The 20525-nt window shown below is 34.2% G+C and overlaps 1 protein-coding gene across 1 annotated transcript in view; it reads left to right on the top strand.

The window, feature by feature from the left end:
• Positions 1-354: 354 nt before the first annotated feature.
• The window catches only part of OSTN (osteocrin), a 56241-nt gene continuing 36070 nt past the window's right edge, over positions 355-20525 (top strand). The window contains exon 1 of the mRNA XM_082393407.1: positions 355-20016. The gene's annotated coding sequence lies outside the window, so the exon portion shown is untranslated. The remainder of the gene's footprint in view (positions 20017-20525) is intronic.

Below are 20525 nucleotides of genomic sequence, written 5' to 3'. Positions count from 1 at the left end.
TCAAAAACACTTGGAATATCCACAGAAAATGACTAAACAAAATGATTTGAGAACACACTATTGGCATTTTCTACTAAAGTTGAAATAACATGCCCTACTTTATGACAGAGGAATTCCACTAGTATATTTTAAAAAAAATCATACATAGAGGCATCAAAAGACACATACAAAATTATTCATAGCAGCAGTATTCATAATGGTCAAGAACTGGGAAATACCCCACAGCAGAAAAATGGCTATTTAACTGAGAGCACTTTTATACACTGTAGTAGTATATGGTAATGAAAATAAACAAACTACAGCCAAAGGCAACAATGTATTCGAATATCACTAACCTAATATTTATCGAAAGAATTCAGTCAAGGATAATATATACTGCATGTTTCCACTGGTACGAAACTCAAAAACTAAAGGGTAGTAAAAGCTAAACTAAAGGTAATATTAGAAATCAGTATTATCATTATGTTTATTCAGAGGGAAGAAATAGTGAATGAAGGGAGAGTGGGTGCTGGCAATATTCCATTTCTTGAACTGGGTGATGATTACACAGATGTTCTCTTTGTCATAGTTAATTGAACTCTGCAAATATGTTTTCTCTGCGTTTTTTCATATATGTGTTATACATTACAATTATGTATAGGAATGTATAACTATATATGTATATATAAAGAAAAAATATATGCATTTATGTATATACATATAATGGAGTAAGAGATGACATTACTTTCTCTAATTGAAGTCAACATACTATCAAGCCTCTATGACAACTGATAATGGACAGCACTTGACCTTGACAAATAAAGGTGTCTCAGTCTCTTCTTTTTAAAAATAGTCTATTTTGGGTAGTTAGACTAGATATAGCACCAGCTGTCCTCTCTTCTTTGGCCCAGATCCCTCCCCTCACACTGTAGTCAACATCTCCTCTAAATTAATATTGAACACATATTTAAAGGCTATAATATTTAGCCAGTGCTAAAATAGTAGGCTTCATAATACACCTACATGACTTGGTTGAGGCTATATATAAACTCTCTGCATGTACCTATTCTAGTCCCAAAACCAATATTATTTCCTTTAAGTGCAGGTTTCATATCTAACGTTCCTTTTATTTTTGATTCTCTTGCCTAAAATAATTTACCCTACAGACTAGGCATTCATCAAATTTTTGTATTAACCATTGTCATATGATTTTTAAGGTAAAGTATTAATATGTACATGTTGAATAAGAGGAAAATAAAATTTCAAGAGATAAACTACCCATGAGCACACAGGTAGAAAATGGCAGAGTTCATATTCAAAGTCTGACTCCACAGCTTAAGTTCTGTCTTCCAAGTTCTGTACCCTCCCTAAACAGAAAGTTAGACTCAGATCTTTTTTTTTTTCTTAATCCTTTCATTAAGACTCAAGAACATGTTCACAAGAGAAAGGACAAGAAAAATTTCCTCCTCCAAAGAGATTTGAACTAATTTTTTTACACATCTCAACCCACTCTGCTACTCAGAGTTCTTTACTATAAAACTCTTTGGTTTGTCATGCAAAGAAATTCCAGATGAGTCCTTACCGTTGATCCTCCAGACGTCCCAAACATATCTAAATCCTCTAGTGACAGTTTATGCTAAAATATAAACTGAGTCCCTAATACATAAAAATGAAGTTTGTTTTTCTACCCCCAAAATAGAAATTTAACTTTACATGTGAATTATTCTAGTATTCTTATTAAAAACTCATCTTTTTATCTGTGTGTCTCTCTCTCCCTCTAGCTGGTGAATTTCTCAAGAGAAGAATGTTCTGATATTTCTAATCATTTTCAAAGCACTTAACACAGTGCCTAGTACAAATAAACATTCAGTTAATGTTTTTTGCTCAAGTTTTCATAGAAATGAAGAGAATTAAGTCAAAAGAGCAACAGGAAAATCCACTGTTGTGTCTTTATTATTAAGGTTAACTTTTTTGGCTTAGTTTATGCTAAATAATCAAGATCATTTTCTTTCATTCTCACCTGCTTTTCACGTGTCAACATATTTTAAAAGGATGCTAAAAATCACCCCTAGTAATACGTGTAGAAATATTTCCTTAAGCAATTATATTTGCAAGGTTTTTCCACTTTTACCCTAAGAATTGGTAGCTGATGGAGCAAAGAGGGCCAGTAATAACAGTTGCTAATGGTAACATATACTGAGGACAAACAGGAGGGAGATCCTGTGAAGTAGCTTGGAGAAAACCATAGCGTTAAGGGAGGATATCAAAGTAAAAATAGAATACGTTAGAAATCACCATCTTTCGTTGAATGGATATCCTGGCAGTCAAAGTCCATAAACAGAAGCAAATTGAGCCAAGACTTCCTTTGAAACCACTTCTATTTCATGGAAACTAATTTTTAACATGCTCAGTGGTTTAGGAACATGAAGAGTCAGTTTACAAATCATTATGCACTTCATGAAAAGAAAAAGAAATTGTCAAGAACCCAGATTTTAAAACCATATAATGGAGTTAAACATTAAGTCATGTGACAAATTAGAGGGACACCAGAGTAATTTCAACACAGTCAAATCATCAGCCTTCAGTCTTCATAGTGATTATGCTCTCAGCTTACATATATCTCTGCATTACTGTGGCGTCTTAATAACATCTGTTAAAAATCCTGACATGTTGGTAATGTGAGGAGAGAACATCCTTCAGTGTACCTATGCCAATAAGCAAAGGTCTCTTCTAGTTACTGAGGTTTTTAGTCTTTCTGACTATATATAGCTCATACTTCTCTGATCTCCTTACCTCAGAATAGAGTGTATTGAATAGCTCAATGAAAATCAGCAAGTTGTGATTATTAACTAGTTCATATGTTGGTTTGAAAACCCAGGTCTATGATAAAATGCTCTAATAACAGGAGTGAGGCAAGTGTGCAATAAATCTGGACTTGGCAGGAGAATTGCATTAAATTTATCTTAAATATAAGGCAACCATCTTGTTATTTGTTAAGATATTTTTTAATTTTCCATTTCTGATATTAAGAAATTATACAATTATTGTATATTCTGGACCAAATATAATACCCTCTTCTTCTAGAACGTGCACTTTAATCCACAAACACCTCTGTAAGTGTTTCTCATCACTGAGTACTTGTACACATCCTTCAAATCTTAACTCATGTATCTCCTACTTTATGAAACCGTCCTCCACTCCCCCAGGCAGAGGCAGTTAGGCTACTTCCTTTACGTTACCACTGAATTTACAGCAGCCATAGCACTTGTTATAATAGTGTGCTTATTTTTCTCTTCTTTCGGAATGAGTTTCTCAAGTGTAGAAGTGACTTGTTTAGCCTAGCTCTGGAACACAGTTGAGAAAAATAATAATTTGTTAAATGAGCCAATCTGCCTTCTGGATCTTATCTCCCATAATACCTCACACCAATACCATGTATGCATTTCATTATGCTTCAGACACAGAGGAATATTTACCATTTTAAAACCTTTCACACTTTTTGTTATAATAGTTTGGTTCAAAGAGTTGTTTCAGTCTGCATGGCCCATCTCTTGACTGAGACAGAAGACATTCGTTGATAGTACGGGACACCTGTTCTCTGTCATCTTTAAGGAACTCTAGAGAACTGCTTCAGTTGCCAGAGCTTCTTCCAGCAAGCGTCCTCATTTCCATCACTACCCAGTCCTACGGTAACTTGCAATTACTTCTGAGAAAGACCAACCATTCACTTCCCTGCGTGTTAGCGTGCTGATACTTTCCAATGTGCACATTACCTGAGAGTGAGACCACAATTTGCTCAAACTTCAAGACAATCTCTACACTTTATTGGGTATGTGATTTGGAGCCGGCTACTTAACTTCACTTTGTCTCAAGTCGTCAGCTTAAAAATTATGATACTGACAGTAACCACCTTAAAATGCTACCTATTTTATAAAATTCGAATGTGAAACCGCGATGATAGTCACCATTTATTGAATACATATTAAGCATTTACATTTGCTTTACATACATTATTAAATTTAATCATCCCTACAGCATTACAGAATAAGTATTGGTATCCACTTTCTACAGAAATGTATGTGTGTGTGTGTGTGTGTGTGTGTGTGTGTGTGTGTGTGTGTAGGAAACTATATCTAGTATAGTAATCTGGTCACAGTTAATTGAAATATGACAGGTTGGAGTAGGGAGATAAGACCCCTCAACTAATATGGATTTTTATCAGGTGTAATAATAAGGTTGTTAAGACAATAAACCAGCAATCAGCTTTCAATTGGGAGCTGGTTTTTTTAACAAAGTAATGTAAAATCTAAGAATATGTTAGCAAATAACCTGGTTTTTCATGCCAGTTCTTTGGATACTTTTCTTTCCAAGCACCATCCCCCTACTTTCTTCACATATCTTACTCCACCTGGTAAAGGAAAATAATAATTTCTATCCCCTTGTCAGGTAGAGTATGAGTGAAAGGTGATTCCAGGTAGGACATGTTCCCTACGACTGAAATAGAGCTCAGAATGGGAAACTTTTACCTTGATAACTTGAAAATAGGGGAAAGATTCCAGAAGTCATGCACCAAAGATTAAAATACAACAGCAATTAAAAAATCAAATAGTCAATCCAAGTAGTAAGGTAACCAGTGGGAGTCAGTAACAAAACCAACTTGTGATTTGAGAAACCAGAAAAACTAAGGATAAAAAGTTGTGGAGTAGACAAAACGGAAGTGATCTGGAAATGTTCCTGAAATGGAGCAAGCATGGCTCCAGTAGCCAAATCCAAGGCAGGTAAGTGTTTTGTAGGTCAGGAGTGTCTGATTGAGCCTGAGAAGAACAGAAAGCATACTAATCCTTCATATCAAGAGATATGAACAGTGTATGCCAAAAATAAAGCCACCTTTTCAATTTCAGTTTCCAGGTATTAGCTTGTCTACTTGGTCTGTCTACAGGCTCCTTAGAAGCAAATCTCTTCTTGAAGCAGATGCAAGCCTGTCTTTTAAAAGAAACATTTGGAGAATCAAAGTTTCTTCTCTGCCCCAATAAGGGTGGTAGAGAAAACAAGGCTTCTGAGAAAGTAAAAGCTAATTTTTTAAGATGGTCTAAATAAGATGAAGTAATAATAAAAGAATTATACTGATTATCATGTTTATACTCACTTTTAATGCTTTTGAATTTAAGCATAAAATGCTATATTTTGAACCTAGAATCAGTATTTTTAAATCAACTAAGAAAATACTAAATTAAATAAATCAATTTTTGCTTACTGAGTTAATTCAATCAATCAATAAAGCTTTCATTGTAAGACATTAAATGTAGAAAAACATTTCCAATAGACACTTATTTCAGAGTAGTTTGATATACTAATAGCCCTTGCATTCCAAATCTCCAATTCTATAGAGAGCTTCCTACCTGAGATCTTGAATTCTTTGGACCAAGGTAAACAGATACTGGGCCAGATTCTATATCCCTATGTCTAATTTTTCCTTCCTTAATCTAGCCAGCCCTGTTTCTAAAAAGAGACTTTTATACATATATGTGATCAGTATATCCTCTTCCATACACTTTCTCCTAATTTTCCTAGCAGAAGGTTTCTGGAAAAAAAGAAAAAAAGAATGAAAAGATACATGTGTAATTCTAGGTAACTTGCTCTAGTTTAAAGGGTGAGTAGAAATTATTTACATTTAGGAGGTTTATGATATGTAGTTAGAATATGCGCTGTGAACACATCAGGTTTGAATCTCAGCCCCTACCACTAACTAGCTGGTGACGTCTACTAAGGCATTTAAGCATTCCATGCTAAAGTTACTTCTTTTCAAACATATGGCTAATAGTAATACCCGCCTCTTAAATCTACTTTGAAGATTAAACCTGATACGGAATGTAACACTATTAGCAGAGTACTGGCTCTGAGGAAGAACTGAATAGATGTTAATTGTTATTCCTATTATTACCAGATGTCATATTTTGGTAATATGGAAATGAGCTATTCTTTGTTTCAATTTCTTTTGCCTTAGTCTAAATATCACCCTTCTGTACACAGGAACAAGGGGGTCATGAAGATGTTTAGATTAGTTAATCATAACCAAATAGATAATTAAATACATAGATAATTTTTCCTCAATAAGACCAGGTTCAATAAACCATGATTATTTAATAGTGTTATGCTCAAAGACCCATGAATAAAATAATTAAGGGAAATATGTTATTGGGAGTTTCATTGCTTAGTGAACTCAGAATCTTTGAAAACCTCAATGTTTATCATCTTGACTGATTTTTACTTCCTTCTGTTTGTTTTGTGTAAATAATGAAATTAATTTTCTTCCAATAATTCAACCTATTTTTGTTGTTATTTCATGCTAGACTTTAAGTATGAGTAAAAAACAAAGATGAGATGATAGTTGCCCAGTTCTGCTCAGAGAGGACTGGACAAAACTGGGAAGTATTATGGGACAGACTGGGAAGAGGATGGTTTTTCTCCCAGATTTGACTTTCATTGTCAACTCTCTGCACAAACTCCAACTTTACATTCAGCTTCATTACCATGTCCACATTTATAATGAGATCTAAGGCTAAAGCCTACATTTTAATGAAATGTAGATAGTTCTGCTTCACTTTGGCAGGTCAGTGAATTCTAATACCTTGGCAGGCAAGTGAGTGAGAGTTTATTTCAGATAATGAGCAAGGTTCACAAATGCTGAAACAAAAGTTCAATGTGAAGAGTAAGAAACAGTATTTTTTTTAATATTCTAAGAAATATAAAGGAACAAGGCTAAGCACATGTGATTTCTATTCAAGTAAATAGTTCGTGGTGATAATTGTACGTAAGATAATTTTAAGGCTGGACTTTAATTTATAGCTTCATTTTTTTTACATCCATGGAAGCTGAAAGATGATGTGAATCTTGAATATTAAAAAAAAAGTTACTTTTGTTCATTTATGATTGTAATAGTGTGGACCTTAAAGGCTTCTTCTAGTCTTGGCCTGTGGATGGTAAGGTACATCCTTATTCAAAAAACATGTGTGCACATACTTAATGTTAGGGTGAGATCTGTCAGCCACTCTTCAGGCACCCTGGCAACTAAAATAATATGACAGAAGGTAAATCTCTCAAATCGTGTTTAAAATATGCTTCTATAAAACTTTTGTTATACCATTTGTATAGCACTAATCACATTGAAATGTCATTATTTTTCAAATTAACCCTCTCCTCGTCAAGACCTTAAATTACTTGAGGATGCGGGCTATCCTATACAAACTCTTTACACTATACCTTGACTTTCTCAGGACCTGGTACACAAAAGACTCTAAGGAGTGTTCCTTTGTGGAAATGAACACTCAATAATGTAGTCAATGTAGGCATATTTGCAAATAAGCAGTTACCTGACTTGGTAAGTCAAGGACATTTGACAATTGGAAAATTCCTTAGCGATCACTTGAATAAGCTCCTGATTTCACAGCTGAGGAGCTGGAAGCCCAGAAAATGTAAGACTTGTCCAGGACCCGCACAGGACAGGGAAGAGCCAGTCTCACTCCCCAGTCCCAATTACATCAGTCCGTGGAGGACCAAATGGAGGCAGGGGGGTCATTGTTCCAGTAAGTATCTTACTTCTAATCTGCAAAGGGAAAACCTGTGGGATACTCCTAAATTAAATCATGTTGGCAGCCAAAAGTCCAGTTTTGCAGAAGACCATGGGATATGAAGATTCTGCATGAAGAAAAAGGTAACTTGCTTGGCCTCTGCTAAATATCTACTCACTTCCAGTGCACAAAGTCATAAAAACATTAAAATTGCTAGTGTGTGTGTTTGTGTGTTTGAGAGAGAGAGAGAAAATGAATGAAAGAGAATAAGATTTGGATAAGAAAATATTTCCCCCAAATAGTAATTAACTATATGAAAATAAATTAATAGCATTTAGATTAGACATAAACTTTAACTTTAAAAAAATAAAAATGAAAATATTACCTTTACTAATTCCTGACTATTTTTTATGACTAAAACCTATTGCTATTCCAGCTAAAATTGACACTTGTCACTTTCTTGGCACTATGCACTTTCTATATCAATAAAAAGTAATGGCTAGGAATCTGGCCTCTGAACCATACTGAACCTGTTGACTAACCTCAGTATACCTCAGTTTCCTTATATTCAAAATGAATATGATAAAAGAATTAACCTCATAGGATTATTGTGATGATTTTAAATAAACTGGTACATGTAAAACACCTTAGAGCAATATATGGTTCGTGGTGAGTGCTCAGTAAATGTTAAATATGTATTTAACATGTATTTAAATAAATAAATAAAATATGTATCTTAAAATGTATTTCCAGCTCCTAAACATTGAGTTATAAACCCTTCCATAAACCTCCTAACTTGAAACTTGAAAGGAAAGGAAATTCAGAGTTTAGAGAACTTCCAAATCATTTGTACGTCATTCCTTCCTTTTTCCTCAGTTTGAGTTCATTATTAAAAAGACAGAGAGAACTACCATGAAACATTTGTTTTAGCTTGAGAAAACAATGAAATCAAACGCAAAAAAATTATTACTGTAGAGCCATTTGCTTGTGGATTGAATAAATCACTGTTATTTAATATATGGAGGTAGTCATCAGAGAGATTAGTGAAATCTGACAAAAAATATTCTTGCCTAGGGCTTACATTCATACCTACACCTATCTACCCCCATTTGGAATGAAAATATAAGTTTGTGAGCAAATATAGTTTAATAAGAGAACTAATTCTGAAGCAAAAGAGATGAACGATTGTATCACATATTACATGTATGTTTTATTCGACCAGTGTATTTGCTTAGGTAACAAGATGTAAATTGATTATAGGGCAAAGATGAGCATTATCAAATGAAAATTTAGTTTGACTTGCCCAATATGTATGTCAACCTCACTAGGGTATGTGTTTTATATTTTAAAACTTTCACATGGTAATAACTTTGATCAATATATGACAGGTTATATAAGCAAGCCACCTCTTTATCTATTTGAAAGTAAGTCTGTATATACTTTTCAATTTTTTTGTTAATAGAATCAAAAGGCTTAAAAGAACATAACTAGTTCTCTAATCTGAGATTAGAAGTGATAATCATTTCTGCAACACCTGTAATAGATCCATTTTTTCTTAAGTACCCTTTGATGTGGAGGATATTCTTTGAGGGAAATAATTCTATCATCAAAACATCTAAATAAAGTGTTATTGACAGTCTTTTCACTCCTATTGAATTCAAATCTCTCTTCCTATACTTTATGACCCAAGATAAGTATGAGGACTCTGTATAATTTTTTTTGTCCTTCAAATTAAACATATCCATTCTTCTAAATGGTTTTTAGAGTAATTGTTTTCCAGATGCCACCCTGACCTGGGTCCCCATTTTGGGACACTCTAGTTTACCTGTATCTCTCTCAAAGTATGATACAATCTGACAAGCATAGAGTAGAGTAGGATGATTACCTTCATCCTTTGCATATCATCATGTTGATGTCAAAAGTTTGTAGGCATCCATATTATAGTTAATATGCACTGGGTGTTTTACTTAGAGTAAAGCTTTGCTTTATTAGATGCCTAAGAGAATTTAATAATCCTGTTAGTGGCTGTATGGTCAGGCCACCCAAGAAGGCTCTTCTCTTGCTTTCTGTACATCCCCTGCTCAGCCAGTCAGTGCCTGCTTCACCTACACCCTACTTACATGACTGGCCTTCCTACATACTTGCCCCAGGCCCCGGCTACTGACTGTTCTTATCAAAGGAGAGGTGAGGGGCATACCCTTCTGCTAGTTTCCCGGTAACCAATGAGCCCACCTGACATCAATTCCCCCATAGCTGGTAACATCTCCCTGCGCCCGGAGCAAAGCTTGCCGCCATGTCCTGACCTGCTTCCGCAGCACCGGTGGGGTGTTGCTCCAGGACCTTGCTTCAGACATGTAAGCCCCCACATCCATTAAACCATTGATATCTCTGTCTCTGACACCAGGCTCTTACTTCAGTCTTGAAGCTGGGCAAGCACAGGGACTGTAGGCCTGCAGGGTGCAGCTCAACAGTGGCATATCCTACTTACTTAAGAGGTCCCAGCTTACTTATCTTAGTTACCACAGTATATTGAACAAAATTTATTTATGTTATGATGCCTGAGGCTTCTTCCCAGTGTGAACTCGTAGAAATGAATTTAAGGGATGTATAATTCAGAGACATGACTTCTCCACAATGATGGAAGTTGATGGCCTAAATAGATGCATTCTAGGAATGTCAGGGATACCCAGGACTGTCACACTGACTTCTCAACATCATTGGTGTAACACAGTGGAAAACAGTGTTGAGGAAGGTTTAAAGAAGAGGTTTTGGAGGAGTCACTCATGAACACAAATCCCAGCTCTCACATTTATACCTGCATGACTTTGAACATATTCCAAACCTCGTTTCCCCATGATTTAATTTTGGATAATTCCTACCTTGTAAGATGTGTCTAGAATTAGATGGAGAGACAATATAGTGTAGTTGTTAAAAACATAAGCTTTAAGGTCAGAAAAATTTGATTTAAATCTTGGCTTTACCACTAACTAGTTTATTCACTTTAGCTATGTTTTGGTTTCTTTGGTAAAAAGAGGATAACAGTAATTTCTCCTTCACTGTGTAGAAGTGAAAATTTAACAATAACACTGTCACATGGTAAGTTCTCAATGAGTTATGCTGATTATTACAATGACTGTTTAAAAAACTGTAATACAGTACCTGTCTCATAGAAGATCATCAAAAATGGTTATTCTTATTATACAGTGTCCACCCCTGTAATTTCCTATAACTTTAACTTAAAATAATAGTTCCTGACTCAACACGAGAGACAAACACACTTGATATGATAATTGGTGAAAAACTTTCTAGAATATCAGGTGATCCATTAGGAAAAGAAGCCCTAAAAACAAAGATGCAAACAAGAGCTAATCAAGGGTTGAATTCCTCACAGGATAGTATGGAGTCCATCCTGGAGTTATTTGCATTTCAACTTTGCCTTTCCTATTAGAATATATGTTCCTAGAGAACAGAGTCACAACGTCACAGACACAGCAGAATTCCTTGCACATCCAATGGGACAGGTAAATACAATTCTTTAATATTCAGAGTTTTCACCTGTATAATGGTGTTAATAATAGTTGCCCTATTATCTAAGAGTATTGTATCACCAAGAAAACAATTACTATAGCAGTAATATAACTTATAAACAGATTTGCAAATTTTGATGTGCTATTTGTTGATAGGTTATTATCATTATATTAGTACCTCATTGTACTAATATAATAATAATCAAGTGATTGTCTCCTGGAGTGTGTGTGTGTGTGATAAAATGACAGTTTGGTCTTCTAGTGTAGCTTCTGGTGTTCCCTACATTTCCATGTCCTTAAACTGATCAAGTCAGTGATTTGAACTGTTACAATTTAGCAGATAGAATCCTGTAGTTAATGTAACCAGTAGGGATGATCTTAATAAAGGAAGGGTGTAAAGGGTGGAGGTATCAAATGGCAAGGGCATTCCATCAGGGTCAGCCAATGTTGTGCGGTAAAAACAGTTCTTGAAATAAGGCCAATGACTCTAGTCGAGGCTCTAGCCCCATAAAATAAAGGTGAAAGCCAATGCACTTTGGCTCAAAGGTGATCTGTAAACCTCCAGTTTGTTTTAAAATCTCCCACAACTGCAACTACATAAATACAGTGTGCCCTAGACATGGGATACATCCAAAATCAATGCAGGGACTTCCCTGGTGGTCCAGTGGTTAAGACTCTTCACTCCCAATGCAGGGGACCCAGGTTTGATCCCTGGTCAGGGAACTAGATCCTGCATGCCACAACTAAAGATCTCTCATGCCGCAGCTAAAGATCCCTCACACCACAATGAAGATCCCACATGCCACAACTAAGACCCAGTGCAGCCAGATAAATAAATAAATATTTTTTTTAAAAAATCAATGCAAACCAGAGTAACATGAGGAGTTCTATAGAGTCTAGAGGCAGAAATCAGTCTTCTGACCTGGGAGATTAGAATATGGAAATGTAGCCTTTTGGAGTTCACTTCAGGATAAATACAAGGGAAATATGAGGAGGCTTGTGAATGCAGTTCTTACACCTCTGAATTTCATCATTAAAGGGATGATTTATACAGATGAAAAATGCAGTGGAAAAGGTAGGACATAGCTAAGAGACAGGCTTTGCAAATTATTTCTATATATGAGTGCTTTAAAAGCTGTTTTCATGTCTAAAAAATTGGGATGATAATAAATAGAATATTGTCCAAAAATATGTAAAGGAATTATTGAAATATTGTTATACAGCAAAACAAGCATAACACTATAAGGAAGAAGACTTGTGTTTCCTTTTAGTATATAGGAAGCCACAAGACAACATCACTTTCACAAAATCATGCAAAACTTTTAGCTTTTTTTGAGACCATCAGGGATTTGAGGCCAATAGATAACAAGGGTTAATAAATTTTAAATACTTGCAGTTCCTCTGAGGGGAGAGAGGGCATACAAATAGTTTCACCCTTGGTAGAACATTTGAAGTAAAGGAAGCCAACATAAAAGTGGTGAAGAACAAAAGAATCATTGAAATTTTAACAAATTTTTAAAGTAAATGTGTCACTGGCATGAGAGTTTAGAGTTCCCAGAGGCCCAAGATGTAAGTGAAATCCTCATTCATTTGCTAGGCCTATAATATACTAAAATTAAACACACACACACACACACACACACACACACACACACACACATACACTACCAGAGATTAGAATAAGAATAGGAAACAGTAAATGAATTTAAAGCTAGGTCAATAGAAACTATTTCAACTGAATTATAGGGAGAAAAGATATAAAAAAATCAGACCTTCCAAGAGGTGTAGGACAATATCAAATGATCTAACATACATGTAATTAGAATAACAGAAGAAAAAATAAAGAATGAAACAAAAAATATCTGAAGAGATAATGGCCATTTTTTTCCCAAAATTAACGAGAGAAAACAACCAAGAAACTCAGCAACCCTCAGGATAAATATAAAGAAAAATACAACTAAGCACATCATAAAGCACATCACAGGTGAAGAGGCTTCCAATCAGACTACACAATACTAAAGAAGAAAAGCCATCACCTCAGAATTCTACCATGAGCTATAATAAAATTTTAAAATGAAGATAAGTTAAACACTCTCTTGGACAAAAATACTATGAGAAATGTTAAGGAAAGTTCTTCAAGCAAAAGGAAAGTAGTACTACTTGGAAATGTGAATCTAAACACACACACATACACAAACACACAAAAAGAAGCATCAGCAATGGTAAATATAAGTTTAAAAATTTTTTTTAAATGACTAAAAATTATTAACTGTGTAAAACAAATATAGAAAAAAGAATTGGGTTTATAAAACGGAAAATTAAAATGTGTACGATAATACCATAAAGGATGAGAGGGATAACATGGAAGTATACTATTGAAAGATTGTTACACAATATGTGAAGTGGAAAAATATGATTTGAAGGAAGGCTGTGGCAATATAAGGATGCATACTATAAATCTATAGCAACAACTTAAAAATAAAACACAGGTATAAACTATAATCCAAAATAAAGTAGAATGAGAGGAAATAGATGAGACAAAAAATCCCAGTTTTTAAGATGGTAGTTTTAAAAATAAGTATATCAATAATTGCAGTAAATGCAAATGATCAAAACACACCAATTGCAATTTAGAGATTGTCAGACTGGGAAACAAATAGCAGAAACCAATTCTGTTCCGTCTATAGGAACACATTTTAAATGTAACGGTATAGATTGACTGAAAGGAAAATGATGTGGGGAAAGATATACCATGCCAAAAATAATCAAAAGAAAGCTATATAAACATATTAATATCAGACAAGGTAAACTTCAAAACAAAGAATTTTTTTAGCGTTAAAAAGATAAATTACATAATGATAAAGAGATATGCACCTAATAAAGAGCTTAAGCATTCATAAAGCAAAAGCTGATAGAACTGAAAACAGAAATAGAGAAATTTCTCAATGTACTTGAAGACGTCAGCAAGTCTTCCTCAGTAATTGAAAGAACAAGTAGACAAAAATCATTAAAAGTATAGATTTAAATATTATCAGCCAACTTAGCTGAGATTTATAGAACACTCCATTCAATAATAATAGAACGCACGTTCTTTTCAAGCTCACATGAAACGTCACCAAAGTAAACAGCTATATTGTCAGCCATAAAATAAATCTTGACAAATTTAAAAGAATTGAAATAATACAAAGTGTGTTCCCTGAGTACAAAACAATTAAACTAGAAATCAATAACAGAAAAATATATGGAAATCACCAAATGTTTGGAAATTAAATGACAAATATCTAAATAACCAATAGTCACAATTTTAAAGAAAATTAGAAAAAATTCCAAATCAAATAAAACCTGAAAACAGAGCATATCAAAATGTATAAAATTTAGCTAGAACAGTGCTTAGAGGACAATTCATAGCACTAAATGCCTATATTAGAAGAAAAGAAATATCTATAATCAATAATCTAAGCATCCATGTTAAGAAAATTGAAAAAGATGAGCAAAGTAAACCCCCATCAGAAAAAAAGGAAGGAAACAAAACATAGCCAAAATTAGTGAAATAAAAGGATGAAAATCAAGAAGATCAATGAAAACAAATGCTGATTCTTTAAAAAGACAAATAAAATTGATAAAATTCTAGAATGACTGATCAAGAAAAAAAGACTGAAGAAAAAGAATACCAGAATTAAGAATAAAATAGAGGATATCACCACAGATTGTACAAATAACAAAAGCAAAAAATAGAATAATATAAATCATTTTAATTTAATGAAATGGACATATGATTTGAATAATGCAAACTATAAGAGTACACTCAGGAGGAAAAGATAAAATGATTAGCCCTACACCTATTAAAGAATTTGAAATTTTAGTTAAAAACCTTCCCACAAAGACAACTAATATCACAGATGACTTCATTGGCAAATTCTACCAAACATTTCAGGAGAAAATAACACAAATTCCATACAAACTCCTCCAGGAAATAGATGAAGGTTGTTATGGACTGAATATTAGTTTTCCCCCCCACCAAATTTATATGTTGATATCCTAACCCCCAATGGAATAGTATTAGGAGGTGGGGGTATTTGAGAGGTGATTATAGGTCATGATAGTGGAACCCTCATGAATGGAATTAGTGCTTTTATAAAAGACACCCCAGAGACCTCTCTCATACTTTCTGTCATGTGAGGACACATTGAGAAGTTCATCATCTATGAACCAAGAAGTAGGCCCCCAGTAGACTCCAAATGGTCAGACACCTTATTCTTGGACTTCCCAGCTTCCAGAACATGAGAAATAGATGCTTGTTGTTTAAGCCTTCCAGTCTATGGTATTTTTGTTAAAACAACATGAAGGGACTAAGACAAGGGTATAATTCTTCCCAATCATTTTATGAGACCACCATAACTTTCATACCAACACCTAAAAAAATATATTTTAAGGAAGTGAAAAGCCTATATCTCCCTCATGAATAAACATCCTTAAAAAGTTTTAGCACTCCAAATCCAGCAATGTAGAAAAAGGATAATATTTTGTGATCAAATGGAGTTTATCTCAGAAAAGCAAGGTTACAATTCACTTTCAGAAAACTAATAACAGAAGGGAACTTCTGCAGCCTGATAAAGGGCAGCTATAAAAACCCTACATTATCATATTCAATGGTGAAAAATGAATGCCTTCTTCACCCCAGATCAGGAACAAGGCGGGGATGTTCGCCCTCCACTTCTATTCAATATTGCACTGGCAGAGCTGGCTGAGGCAATAAAAAATTACAAAGATATAAGAGACATACAGGTTGAAACAGAAGATACAAAACAGGTTTTCTTCCCAAACAAGAGAATTTTATATACATAGAAAATCCTGTTTAATCTATAAAAACCTACTAGAACTGATAAATAGGTTTACCAAGATCACAGAATAAAAGATCAATATACAATAATCAGTTGTATTTTTGTAAACTAGGAATGTCCACTTGGAAATTGAAATTTTAGAAACTACATTTATAATAGCATCGAAAAACATCAAATAATTAGTGATACATTTAACAAAATACATACAAGATTTGTACAGTTTTGAAATTTAAAAACATTGTAAAGAGAAATCAAAGATCTAAATGAAAGAGAAACATACTATGTTCACACATCAGAATACTTTTAAGATGTCATTTTTCCTCCAATTGATCTATAGATTCAATGAAATCCCAATAAAATCCCAGCTAGTTCTTTTGTGTACATTGATAAGCTGATCTTAAAATCTATATGGAAATGTAAAGGACCTAGAATAGCCAAAAGAATTTTGAAAACTTCTAGAAGGAAACACACAAAAAAAATCACTACAAACCTGAGTGAGGGAATGATTTCTTAGGGTACATAAAGCATGCTCCATTTTTAAAAGATGGCTAATTGTACTTCATCAAAATTATAAATGCCTGCTCTGTGAAATGAAACTGCTGTGAGAATGAAATGACAAGCTACAGAATGGGGAAAAAATTACAAAACACAAATCATAAAAATTCTTGTATCTAGAATATATAGCGGACTCTCACAACTGAATATTAAGCAAAAGTTTTAAACAGACGCTACACCAAAGAACATATACAAAGGGGAAGTAAGTACGTGAAAAGATTCTCAACATCATTAGTTTTTATGCAAATACAAATTAAACACAATAAGGTACCAGTATACATTTATTAGACTGGCTAAAGTTTTGAAAATGGCAATGACTGTCCAATGCTAGCAAGGATGCTGAGTGATTGGAACTCTCATACATTTCTGGTGGAAATGCAAAACGGTAGAGCCACTTTGGAAATCAGTTTGGCTATACCCTATCAAGTTAAATATACACTTGCCACATGATCTAGGAATCCCATTTCTATGTATTTGCCCAGGTGAAATGAAAACATATATCCACTCAAAGACCGCTATATTAATGTTTATGGCAGCTTTATTCATAATCACCAAAAGCTGGAAGCAACTCAAATTTTCACCAACTGGTAAATGAATAAGCAAATTGTGGCACATCCATCCAGTAGAACACTCTCATTATTAAAAAGAAACCAAGTGCTGATACATTTAACAATATGGATAAATCTCAGTCAGAAGCATTATTCTAAGTGAAAGAAGCGAGACACCAAAGACTATATACTGTATAATTTCCCACAGCCTTCTGGAAAAGGTAAAATTGTAGGGACAGAAATCAGATTGGTGGTTACCAGGACCTGGGGGTGGGGTAGAAGATTGACCATAAAGGGCAGGAGGGAAATGTGGGAGGGGGGTTATAGACATGGTCTTTATCTTGATTGTAGTAGAGGCTACATACTGTCTACATTTGTCAAAACTCATCAGACTGTGCACTTTAAAAGGGTGAATTTTGTGTATGTAAATTATCCCTCAATAAACCTGACTTGAAAAAAAGCATTAGGAAGTATGGCATAATAGTGTGGGTAATAGTGGCATTTGCAGTCATGTTGATCTTTACAAAGGAACCCATTTGTATGTCTCTTAGTGCAATTTTGAGGCTAAACAATGTGCTGGGTCCTTTATCTCTCAGGGTTTGACCAGAGGTAAACACAACAGGAGATTGTATCCAGGAAGCAAAGTGAAATCTCAGTGTTTGTTTCCTAGGTTCCCTCCCCTGTAGATCACTCTTGACTACCTGTGTCCCTTGATGAAATGTTACACTTCTGCCAGGCAACTTTCTCCACTAAGATCCCTCTGTTCTGGGTCCCTGTAATCTCACTTTTAATCCTTCAGGCTTAGGAATACCTGGCTATTAATGGGGGTTCAGTATACTGAATGATACTTTCTGGTTCCTCCACACCTGCCCACATTAAATTCTTCTCAAATTTCTCAATTTGAACATGCCACCTCTTTCTTGCCAGAATCCTGACTGATAAAGAAAACGAGATTCAGCTCCTGTTCTCATCATCACTTTTAAGCTGTGAGCACTTGGGCTATCTCTTTCACATATTTGAGCTTTAGTTTTCTCATCTGTTATATATGAATAATAATACCTCATTAGCAAGGTTATTATGAGAATTAAATAATGATATAAGTTTTCAGTAATTTTTTTTCTCTTTTTCATCTTAATCTCTTCATCTATTACTGGGTGTTTATTCTCTTTCTATTTCTTCATGTGCTTCTATTTTAGTCTCTATTTTAAGTAACAGAATTTCTTTATCATGTATAAATGCATAAGTCATTTACATAGGGCTTTATAATGTGCAGAAGCCCGTATAAATGGCTTAAATGTACCATGGTTATGTTCCTGGAATAAACTGTTGCTACAGAACAGTTAAGTCAAACTTTTGAATTAGGTCAACAAAATCCACAAATAGGGTGGAATCTTTGGACTGTCTAAGCAGGGACAGATCTGGAATAAATCAGCCACAGATATCACTTGTCAGCATGCTAAGGGAGGCGTTTCAAATAAGGGTAGAAGGTACGTCAAGAATATTGGCTTCTAGTAGCATTATGATGAATCTGTTAAATCTATATTGAGAGTTTTCCAGCATGTGGATTCAAGTTAACATAATTGTTTTATGGCAGTAATGTCTAAACAAGGACACGATTAGGCTGTATTTTTATCTTGACTTGTGAACTATCACTGCCAACTACTCAAATTTCAAGCTTGTTGAGACATATGTTATCCCTGGAAGCCCTTCACAAAAATGAAGCATTTTACTGTCCCACCAATTCAGTGTGCTCTGGTCAGTTCTCCAGCTAGATCTAAATTAACCATGTACTAGTTCCTACACAAGCAAGTAGTATTTTAAATGCCTTTTAAAGCAAAACCAAAAAGAACAAATCTATTTCTATTTGTGCAAAAACATAATCTGATTTGGATTCTCTTTTCCAGCTTTTTAAATAGTGAGACAGAATGAAGTCGTGGGAAGAAAACTGGATATGGAATTACGATCTGTGTTAGAAATCTGGCTCTGCTGCTACTTCCTAGCTGTGTGATCTCATTAACTCACTAGACTCAATCTCTTTATCTGTCAAATGGGGATCTACTGGTGAATTAAATGAGCTAATAATCATCTGACAACATATTACCTTTAGGACTTAATAACTTATAATAACTTATTTTTTACAATTTGTGTATGTAAAGTTACAAATGTGATTAGTAGGAAATGGGAATGAAGGAAAATTTCAGACACAAGCAGGAATGTTTTGCTTAAAAGGAAATTAAAATACTGGAGAACAAGAGCAAGATAAAAATGATTACAACGACTGCATTTATAGCCCACATGTCTCAGTTCAGTATTTATAGGTTTGTTAGTGACAGCCTTCCCAGTATAGCAATGTTAATTACAAAGTAACTGTCAGTTTCACTGACAGGGCTGCCGCACCTGACTGAGGCTGAAACTACTCACCATTTCCATACATGATCATTTAATTTAAGGGTCCAAAATATACATCGATAAATCAGTTTGCATTTCTGATTTTGTTTCCCTAAATCTTACTTTGAAATATCCTAGTGACTTTCTTTTTAATAAATCTTAGTGCATTTTATTTCCCAAATGTGATTTGTAATTATCAGAGCTGGACTAAAGCCTCAGGAAGAAATGATGGGTCTAAGGCTGAACACAATACTAAATGGATACTTAAATTTTCCGGAGCCCATGCTCCTGTTGCTGCTTAAATTCCATGGTCAAAGCAGTAGATAGAATAAATATGGAGAGGAAGAACAGGAGAGGGAAACAGAGAAAGAAAGAGACTGGGAAAGACAGAGAAAAAAGGATGAGAGAGAGAGATTGAGGAGAAGCTTGGGAAAATGTTCAGTGGAAAATCTGTAGAAATGATGTAAGAGAAAGCAAAGGCAGGGATTGGAGTAAGGGGTGTATAACTGAGACTATAAAAACTCAGAGTGAAAACTCACCATCAGAGCTGAGTTTGGGAGAAACTGCACAGACAGGACTCTAAAGTGAGAATCTCCTGATTTTTCACAAGGTAAGTTAAATATAAAAGCTGATAAAGAGTTAGGCTTTTTCCTTTTAACTTTTTAAAAAATTTTCACATACTTTTTAAATGTTTTGATTATATCTTGATTTAGCTAAAGTCAGAAATGTTTTTGGAAATATTTTCCTCTCTAAAAGTGAGTAAAAAATCTAAGATATTTTTGTAATGCAAACTTAGGGTGGAGATAATTGTTTGCTCAGGCATTTTATATTTATTACATTATTTTTGCTTTTATATTCCATTTTAAAACAAAGAGAAAGGGAATTCAAGATAATAATCCTATAAGTGTGCTAGATGTATTAATTTTGCTTTCATCAAATATATCCAGTGTTAGGAAATTTTTAAATGTACAAAGTGACCTAATTTTAAAAACCTAGCTAGAAAAGAAAGTTTTTCTCTTACCTGTATTTCTATTACAATTGGAACTTAGGAAACATCCCTAAACTAATAAAATTCTGTATTCTATATTCTTCAAACCCATATTATTGTCTGATTTTATT

The sequence above is a fragment of the Balaenoptera borealis genome (assembly GCF_965194805.1).
Source record: "Balaenoptera borealis genome assembly, chromosome: 5".
Taxonomy (NCBI): Eukaryota; Metazoa; Chordata; class Mammalia; order Artiodactyla; family Balaenopteridae; genus Balaenoptera; species Balaenoptera borealis.
This window is presented reverse-complemented; position numbering and strand designations above follow the sequence as displayed.